We start from the raw sequence: 10,766 nt of genomic DNA, 5'->3' as shown, positions 1-10,766 counted from the left end.
CAGTTTCCTGGTTTGAATATTGTACTACATTTATGTAAATGCAACCAGTGGGGGACAGTGGGTGAAAGGTACCAGGGACTTCTCTGTCCATCTTTGCAACCTACTGTGAACCCATGACTATTCCAAAATTTAAAAAAAATTTTTAAAGATGAAAGAGATAGTCATCTTATTTCCACTTTACACCCAGGAACAAAGGTTCAAGGAAGTTTAAGGATTTGGCCAAAGTGACAGAATTGAGTATGTGTATTAGGCAAATGTGTATTTAGGTCTGGAGCCCAGCAGAGAAATCTGAGTTGTTCTGTGGATGTAGGAGACCTTCACCTTCCCATGGTAATTAGAGGAGTTGACGTGGGTGAGACTACTGGTGGAGCTGAGAAGAGCATCCCATAAGAGATGGTGGTGCCTTAGTCAGTTAAGCATCCAACTCTCGATTTTGGCTCAGGTCATGATCCCAGGGTTGTGGAATTGAGCACTATGTTAGGATTAGTGCTAGGTATGGAGCCTGCTTGGGGTTCTCTCTCTCCCCATCTGCCCCTCCCCTGCTCACTTGAGAGAGAGAGAGAGAGAGAGAGAGAGAGAGAGAGAGAGAGACCTCCTGAAGGCTTGTGGCCAGAGAGAAAGGAGAAGCGAAGGGTTTGCTGTCATGAAAGCCCAGGGGAGAAACTACCCTGCAGAATCAAAATCTCCTGAGCAGGCAAGAGAGAGGACTGGTGTCCTTTGACTTTCACCATAAGGAAGTTATTTGTGACTCTGGTGAGAGCAGTTACTGTCGAGCAATAAGAAGTGAATGGGAAGAGAGGGACTGGAGGCCATGGGCATAAGATGCTCTTTTAGTAAATGTGATGTGAAGAGGAGGAGAAGGGGAGGTGAGTTCCACAAAGCCTTGCTTCTCTGTTTTAAGATGGGAGAGAGAAGGCAAGGGAGACAGAGAAGTTGAAGATGCAGGAGAGAGAGGATGCAAAGAGGACCATCACCAAAAAGACAGAAGGGACAAGGTCAAGAGCAAGCAGAGATGCTGGCCTTACATAGGTGAAGGGAAGCCCTTCTACCAAAGAGGGGAGAAGGGAGAGGAGATGGGTGTAGATGGAAATGGAATGCTAGAATTGTTGGTGGAGGCTGGACAAGTTCCTTTCAGAGAACTTCACTGTTTCTCTGTGAACTGAGAGGTGAAATCATCTGCCGAGAGTGAGCAAAGAGCATCAGGGCTTTGAAGTGACGAGGATTTTGAAATGGTTGTGGGGAGGACAGAGATAGGTGACATGATAAGGAGGCCGGGCCACACTGAGGTTGCAGCATATGCTGCTGGTGGCTCAGCAGTATCTCCAGAGCACTCCAGTTCTGGTGCAAACATGCCTGTGGCTTTCTGGCAGAAGCCTGAGGCTACTACCTGGATAGGGCTTGTATGACCTGTGCAGGAGACAGCTTGGAATAAGGGGGAATTAATGTCCCTGAGAGCAGTCCTCAGTCAACCACAGAGAGGAGTGGGGTGGGACAATTCAAAGGTGGGCTTTACACAGTCTCTCTGGGGTCCCAGTGGAACTGAGCTCAGTTACCAACAGTGGCAATCTGCTCATCAACATACCCTGCGTTGGCTCCTCTCCCCCTACCCTGTTTCTCTCTCCCTTTCCTTCCTCTTCTCTCTACTCCCTTCATTCCTCTACTTGGAGTTATCCCTAGACAAACCATTTGTATTAAAATCCCTGTCTCAGGCTCTGACTTTGTGGGGACTGTACCCAAGATAAGGGTCCAGGTGAAATTAGTGATTATTAACTTATGGTGGTACCTATCTGCCAGGATATGATACTCTAACATTGTTTGGTGGCCAAGGTATGAAAAAAGAATGCAGAGAATCCAAATAAACCAAAAGGGGTGGGAGGTTTTGCAACAGGTGAAATGAGGATAATGAGGCAAAAGAGTTTAAAGTATTGCCAAGAGGATGTGTGAAATGGTCAATCATTAAGTCTAAGATGAATAGAGGGATTGATTAGAGGATCTGAAGCAAAAAGAGAAACTATGAGAGTTGAACAGGCTGTTGAGAGGATAAGAGAACGTGGCCAGAGAGAGAGCGGCACCTGGTTTAGTAAATTTAGAGATGGGACAGTTTGCACCTGCTGCAGCCGTGAAGGTGGGGGACTGTAGAGTACCACGCGACTGTACTTTGTTGTAGATGAGGAAGTTGAGACTCCCAAAGTCTGGAAATGGGATGCTCTGTCCACACAGACATTTACGGACACATAGCGGTTGCTCCAAAGGAATGGTGAGGCCTCAATCAATAGCTAATGCCATCTTTCTGTATGATGTAGATTTATATCCTTCTTTTTAAGGGCTGTATAGTATCCCATGGATGCTGTCCCATAATTACTTAACCAGCCCCTCCTGAGGGGTAGGAAGACTGTTTCCTATTTTTCAAAACTATAAACAAAGTGTGAATACCTCTTTTCAAATTTGTGTCATTCTCTCCTTGGAGTAAAGTTCTGCAAGTAGGATCATTACCAAAGAGTATATACATCTTACGTGTAATTATTTCTTGTCAGATTGGCCTCTGGAGACATTTTACATGTCTGCAGAAAAAGGACAAAGTCCACCTTCCACCCAACCTTGTCAGTGTGAGTTTGAGAAATTAAAAAAAAAAAAACTGCGAAGCTGATAGGTGAAAATTATCTCAAAATTGTTTTAGTTTGCCTCTTTGAATATTAGTAAAGCTGAATGTTTTTCATAAATTTATTGATCATGTGCATTTTAATAAGCTATCACTTTTACCCATTAAAAATATTTATTAATGTTTTATTTTTGAGAGAGAGACAGGCTGAGCATGAGCAGGGGAGGGGCAGAGAGAGAGAGAAAGACAGAATCCAAAGCAGGCCTCAGGCTCCAAGCGGTCAGGACAGAGCCTGATGCGAAGCTCGGACCCACAAATTGTGAGATCAAGACCTGAACCAAAATCTGACGTTTAACTGACTTAGCCACCCAGGTGCCCCTGCAAATTTTTTTCTATTGGAGTTTTAATTTTTCTTAATCTGTGCAAGTTCTTTTAATATTATGAATATTAACCCCTTTTATAGTTCACATTATAGTTCTTTTCCTCAGTCTGTCGTTTTTCTTTCAACCTTATATATGATTTTTTTTTGACACACAAAATGTTTTGAGCTGTTTGTATTCCACATTATTTGTCTTATTTCTCCCTCTTTTCTCTTACTTTTATGTTTAAAAATGTTTACATGTAAACTTTTGACCTGTCTATAATTTATCAAGATGCAGTGAGGTAATACTGTAATATTTTCCCTCTAAGTACTGGTCTATTTTCCCAACATTTTTGAATGATCCCTTTTTTTTTTCAGTTATTTGAAGGTCAATTCTTATTACCTATGTAACAAGCACCCAGTTCTTTCCAATTTTCCTGCCCCCTGCAACCTGGGGCTCCATCCTATTGTCCGAGGATGAGACCCAGCCCAGCCCCCAGCTCGTGCACAGCCAGGGGCATTGGTGAGCGCTGCCCAGACCGAGTCCAGGAAGGAGGCGGGGAGGGGAGAATGGAGGCCGTGTTGCAGCAGTTCTTTGGGAACAAGACTCTGACTCATGCAGTGACTGGAACATTTAAGGGCGGCTCCTTCGAAGCACAAAAATAAATGGGGATCTCACAGCACAGTGGCAGACTGCCTGGGCCTTATTCCCTGGACTGTGGCACTGGGACAGTGGCCTCTCCATTCTGGCCATTGCTTTAGGTGCTGGCATGACGCCCACTTGCAGTAGAATTGTGCCCGGATCACCCAGGGTTCAGAGGGACTAAGGATGGCTTCCTTAAATCCTTGCCCAACCATCCCCTTCAAAAGGGAGTTATTTTTAGTGTTTCAGAGGTAAAACAAAAGGAGACAAAGTTTCATCTCTATCAAGGTATTCTGCTTAACATATATTCTCTATTTAAACAAACCTAACATCCCTTCTTTTTTAATGGGAGAGACAAGCATACAGGGACCCTCATCACTGTCATGTCTTGAATCCTTCCAGGAACCTCAGAAGCTAGGGCTGCTTCTGCTGTTGTTCAGTCAAGGCTGGTCTCTCCACTCCCCAAGATGCTGCTGGTCTCTCTACTCCCAGAGGTGTCCCTACTGCTCTGGTGCCCAGACGTGATTTGTCCATCCCTGATGTCCTTTGAATCCAATCCTTGTTGCTATCCCTGCTACTGGCTTCTATCACCAAACCCAAGCTAACGCGTAAGCCTCACTTTTGCTGATGTTGGATGGCTTTGCTTTGAGAAGGGATAGCCTGCCCAGTGTACCTCCCTCTGGGCAGCAAGGGCTGTCGTACACACTTTTTTTGGATCCTGTGCAATGATGCCTGGAGTGGGGGCTAAAATCCAGCACGCAACACAGCAATCCTGGCATGGTGCTGGGGAGGAAGACAGGTGTTCAGTCTACCTCAAGGTGTGCCTTTCAGATTTGTCCAAAGGCACTGTATGGTCTGGCAGAAGTCCTGGGGCAGGGCTTGGAGAAACTACAAGGTAGCCCAGAGCTAGAGCTTTGGCATTAAGAAAATAGACCAGACCCTTTCCAGTATTTCATGGGAAGGTCCGTGTCAGGTGCTACACATTTTAGGTGCTTCTTATCAGTTTCTCGCTTTCTGGTGGGAAGCCTGCTGTCACTGACTATATACTTCTGTATTCTGAGTGAATGTGTGAACACATCACCTTTCCTTGCCTTTAGCTGAGGAATACCTGTGCTGCCATAATGAAAGTGTTCTCTGAGATAAAGTATCCAGTGTATGGTTCTTTATTGGGCTCTTTGTGACTTTCCAGAGGCTTAGAGATTCATAAATAGGACAGCCCATGCCATGGAAAGGGGCACAGAACATCTATGGAATTGTCAACCCCATACCCTTCTCTTAGGAACTGTCTCTCCTTTAACCACTAACACCCCCCTTCCCTCTTATCCCCATGGCTAAGTTAGGAGTGTCATTTCCATCTGTTAGGTTTTCCCTGGGGCTTTTCCAATTAAAATTGAGAGGGACTGGGGCACCTGAGTGGTTCAGTCGGTTATGCTTCCAACTCAGGTCAAAATCTCACAGCTTGTGAGTTAAAGTCTTTGTCAGCTCAGAGCCTGGAACCTTGCTTTGGATTCTGAGTCTCCTCTCTCTCTGCCCCTTCCCCACTCATGCTCCATCTCTCTCTGTCTCTCAAAAATTGAATAAATGTTAAAATAAAATAAAATTGAGAGGAATTGTTCACTCTAGGAGTAAAGCTATAAGATTTTAAAAAGAAAAGAAAAAGAGTTGTGTATGGTTAGCTTTCCTCCTCGTAGAGATAGGTGATCTACATGGAGAATGACGGTAGCCTGTGGAGAGAAGATTCCAAACACCCAAGGAGAGAGTTCCGGCAGCTTTCCAGTCTCTGGTTCCCATTGTTCCAGGGGGCGAGCTGCCTCCCAATTTCCCCCATCATTTGGTTACTCACCTCCTTCTAGGATTTGGTGAACCAGTAAGCCCTGCTCGCCATTCCCTTTGCTGAGGCTAATTCAAGTTGTGTTTCTAACACCTTACAACCAAGAGCTTTACTTATACAAAGGCAAATAAAGTCCCTTAGGGATTCTTTGTTTTTCTAGACTCCATTGGGCCTGGACTATAAATATTACTTCACACATATGAAAAACAGAGGTCTTTTGGATCATCTGTCATTTGGATTGCTAATTAGGATTCATTACCGGGCTGAAGTTTAACAGTGAAGTGAATAGTGAAGGAAATAAAGTCCTGAGGGGTTTCCGGTTCACAATAATGCTGATTTCCTGAGAAAACGAACTGCGTGACCCCAGACAAGGCATTTACTTTTTCAAGAGAATTGTTTTGTCCTTTTTTTTTTTTAAACAACAAAGTGCCATTGTATAGTAGGCATTCTTGAGATGATGTTCTTTCTATACACATACATGAGAAAACCGAACAGGGACAGGAAGGAGCACAATAAACAGGACTGGACATGCATATGTGTGAAGCAGAGTATGAAGATTCCGTGCTAAAATGTTGCTCATGGTTTCATAAGGTCAACGTTAGTGATAGCTATTTATCACGGTTGCATTAACAACACCCACGCAATCACCATTTATCTTGGGAAAACTCTCGGGGGCTCCAGGGCTGGATAAAACCATTCCTCCCCATGGAGTGTTTATAACCTTAGTCTGGAAGTATATTCCTGGAAAGAAATTAATGCAAGAACAATTGAAATAGATGCTGTAACAAGGAGAATGAAGTATTCTGGAAGTGAATAATTCCAGTTGGGTGAAACACCAATGGCCAATTTATATTTCCCAGCTCAGAGAAAATGATCTATAAATCTAAAATGTCAGTTTATTATTTTTCAATGATAACTATGTCAAACAAGTTTCTAGAAGCTTCTTTGGTTGCACATGAGCTTACTACAGGACCCTTAACTAACTCCTGACACTTCATTATCTGAGACTCTACTATATGATGAATATTTCTCAAAATACTTCACAATTGTAATGCTTGCAGATTTTATAAGAGGAGAGGGAAGGCAGTGAGTGGTTTGATGGATTATCTCCAAAGGGCAACTCTCTTCTCTTACTAAAAATGAGCAAAGGTTGGCAGGTTTTGTTTGGTTTTGTTTTGGTTTTTAAGGGTCAGATAACAAGTATTTTCAGCATTGCAGGCTATGAGAATTCGGTCACAACTCAACATGGCTGTGTTAGAGCTAAAGTAGCTACAGGCAATACATAAATTATGAACATGGCTGTGTCCCAGTGAAACTTCATTTACAAAAGCAGGTAGAGGTTTGGATTTAGTCTGCAGGCGATAGTTTGCTGACACCTGAATAGGGAAAAGGGAAAGGAGAAAGGTCATGAGCATTTAACAAAAAGAACTTACTGGTTCTGTGCTGTACATTGTGGGAAAATATCAGGATGTAGACTACATGGTCCAAAGTCCAGTACAGTGGAGGAAATCTGTAAACAAATGAGCAACACATGATATGAAATGGGGTGACTCTCAAATAAGTGAGAGCCAAATGTTTCCTGTTTAGGAAAGACAGAAGACAGGACCTGCTCACCTGGAAGACGGGCAAGGGACTGTAGGCAGGAGGGAACAAGGGACATTTAGAAGGAAAGTATGGGACATAGTTATGTGCCCACAACTTGTTTTCTGTCTTTGCCTTTCCCAAGGCTTGTGGCTAGATGCCCACTCCAGGATCGGTCTGGCCCTTAAGACCAATCTCAGCAGCTGTAGGTTCACCAACTTGGCTTGAAATAATGTCCTACTTCTGGGGGCCAGACTCTGGTGGCCCCGGTGCTGGCCACCCCCAGGTGTGCCCCGAGGTTCCTTCACTGTAACATCTTCCAAGCCTAGTATTTGCTGTCTGTTTTTGGACAGACTTTCAGCTTTGCCTTAGTTTCGCCTCCTGAGTTAACCTGACCTGTACCCAAATGCCCCTTTAGGACCAGGACTTTGGTAGCCAGATGGACACTTCCCAACCCGTCCTTCCTGGAGCTGGATCTCACTCCCAAAAGTCATTGCTCACAGGTGCAGGTCTGCTGTATCAGGGCAAATATCCACATAATTGATCCATGTCCCAACTGACTTCCAAATTATACTGGCGCAGTTTCTTCCTTCCCCGACTAAAGAAGCCAGGTGGCTTACTCTTGTTACCTGCTGGCTCTCTGTTGCAGGAACGTCACATGACCTGTGCCCGAGCCCACCTGAGTTGGTGTTGCAAGTCTCATGTTCACCCAGCCTGAAATGGGCCAGGCTGAAATAAGCTTCCGGGTCATCATCTGACTTCCTTGTTGCCAGTTTGTGGTCAAGATTTCCATTTGTCAAGTTAAAAAAAAATTAAAAAGCCAGCACTGATGGAATGCAAGCAGCTTTTACCTATAATTATGGGTAGAGGCCATATGAAGCTGTTTTTAAAATTTAATTTATTTATTTTTGAGAAAGAGAGAGAGAAAGAAACACAAGCAGGGAGGGGCAGAGAGAGAGAGCGAGGGAGACACAGAATCTGAAGCAGGCTCCAGGCTCTGAGCTTTCAGCACAGAGCCCTTTGTGGGACCAAACTCACAAACCATGAGATCATCACCTGAGCCAAAGTTGGACACTTAACTGACTGAACCACCCAGGTGTCCCTCTGCAGCTGTCTGAGAAGGACAGTAGGACCACATCTGGGATTGATGAGTAAGTAGCAACAAGCCCAGCTTACCTCTCTGACATAGAGCCCCCATCGAAGAGCAACCTGGCTACAAACCTCAGAGACATCAGCCTAACCTGCCTTGAGACTTTTGTCCCGAGATCTCATGGAAGGATGGCAACAGATGTGGATACTTGAGTAGACGCTCCTGGTTGAAGAGGAAAATCCCCGCTGCTACTCATTTGAATTCTATCCACGGTCGTGCTCTTGCCAATTCCAAATATCCCCCATCGACCTACTTTGCTAGATATTTGATAGATGGTGGATGTTTTGGAGCATTTGGAGGCCACATCTGGACTTTTCAGGAAAGTGGATTCCATTGCTAATCCATGATGGATTAGCAATGTCCACCATGTGTTGGGAAGAAGGATGAGGAGAATAATGGCGTGCAAACCACATATTTTCCATCCCTGCCCTAGACAAGAGGGCAGTGTCCTGAGTTATGTGTTTTGGGAAAGGGGCAAGATGCTGAATCAGGGCCTCTGGGAGCAATGTCCTGTGTGGTCTTATGACTTTTTTGTGAATCGTGAGCTCCCCAGCCAGAACTATATGATGACTTCCTTCCTGAGAGTCTGTAGACAGTCACTGGAATTATCAGCCGAGATCATATTGAAATATAGTGTAGCAAGATCAGTTCAAATAACAAGACCAATTTTACCTTCTCAGCACTTTTATTCCAACTGGGCCTGAATTCCTTTTGCAGCCTAGCACAGCCAGAGGAAAAGACTCTCCACTGATATTCTCCCAATATCACCTATATCTCATAAGTATCCTTGTTTCACATAAGTACCCTGAAATGTCAAAAATATTAAAGCAAAGGAGTGCAATGTGAAAAGCCTCGTCATCAGTAGGTAAGGCCTTAGTCCTTAGGACAGCTCAGGGGGCGGTGAAGCTCTGAGCTCCCCAGGCAGGATTCCCTGCGGTGCTGAGTTTTTACTTCAATAATCTCAGAGGACGGTGTAAACCAAAACTGAGGTCAGCTCTATCTTATAATGGATAATAATCAAAGAAATGTTAGTTAAAACAAAAGCCAAATGATTTTAACCACTGATATTAGCAGGGTTTAAAATTTTTTTAAATGATCAGAGTTAGTAAAGTTATAGGAAAGTATACATTCTCATTTCCTGTTGTTTAGGAGCATTAATTAAAACATTTCTCTGAATTTTGAAGTTTGTATAAAATTTTAAATATTCATACCTCTTAGCTCAGTATTTGTATTTTTAGAAGTTTATTCTAAAGAAATAATTGGATGGCCATTCGTGGCAACGTGGATGGAACTTGAGGGTGTCATGCTAAGTGAAATAAGTCAGGCAGAGATGGACAGATACCATGTGTTTTCACTCTTAGGTCTAACAGGAGAAACCTAACAGAGGACCATGGGAAGGGAAAGGGGGGAAAAAGAGTTAGGGACAGAGAGGGAGCCAAATCATGAGAGACTCCTGAATACTGAAAACAAACTAAGGGCTGAAGGGGGAGGGGGAGAGGGGAAGGGGGGTGATGGACATGGAGGGGGGCAGTTGTGGAGAAGAGCACTGGGTGTTGTATGGAAACCAACGTGACAATAAACTATATTAAAAAAAGAAATAATTGGACAAGTGTATATAAATGAATGTATGGTGATGTTAACTGCAGTGTTTTAAATCAGGAATAACATAAATGTCCAGTAATAGACTTAAGTAAATAAATTGGAGTACACTCAGATGAGATATATCAATATTTTAAATATCATGAGAAGTATACATAAATATAAAAATATATAGTTTACAAAATAGTGTGATAGTATGATTTTAATTTTATTATAAAATATGTATTGTGTATAAATATTTATTCTAAAGAGACTGGATATATATATATATATATATGTAAATATATATATAAAACACTGAGGGATGAGAAAATAAATTGTGAGCCATCCATACAGTGAAGTATTAGGTGGGTATTAAAAGGATGAGCTTGATTTATATGCTGATGGGCAAAGATGCCCATGAAATATATAGATAGATAGATATGATATAGATATAAATATTTTTTAAGTTCTTGTTTATTTTTTAAAGTTTATTTATTTATTTATAAATAAAGATGCCCACGATATATATGTATGTGATATAGATATAAATTTTTAAGTTTTTATTTATTTTTTAAAGTTTATTTATTTACTTTGAGTGCACGTGTATGTGTGTGTGTGCAAGAGTGGGGGAGAGACAGAGAGAAAGGGAGAGAGAGAATCCCAAGCAGGCTCTGTGTTGTCAGCGTAGAGCCCTATATGGGGCTTGATCCCACCAACTGTGAGATAATGACATTGTTGTGCCCAAGTTTTTAAAATCGCCCCAAATCACCCCAAAACAAAACACCTGAGACTGCTAGGGAGACCGAGTCACGCCTGCAAAAGCAAAGGGCCTTGTATTAGGAGCTTAAGCTCGGGCTCACAGTCTCCAGCCGACCCACTGGCCACGTGGAGAGAGAGCCCTGAACAAAGGCAGGGCAGGGCCTTTTATGCCTTTGGGAGGGGGAGTTACAGGAAATGATGACAGGTGTACAGTGATCCAATCCCTGCTCTCCCCATCAACACTGGCAGTTGTGGGAGCCT

Source organism: Suricata suricatta, chromosome 10 (genome assembly GCF_006229205.1).
Source record: "Suricata suricatta isolate VVHF042 chromosome 10, meerkat_22Aug2017_6uvM2_HiC, whole genome shotgun sequence".
Taxonomy (NCBI): Eukaryota; Metazoa; Chordata; class Mammalia; order Carnivora; family Herpestidae; genus Suricata; species Suricata suricatta.
The sequence above is the reverse complement of the archived record's forward strand: the minus strand, read 5'-3'. Positions refer to the sequence as shown.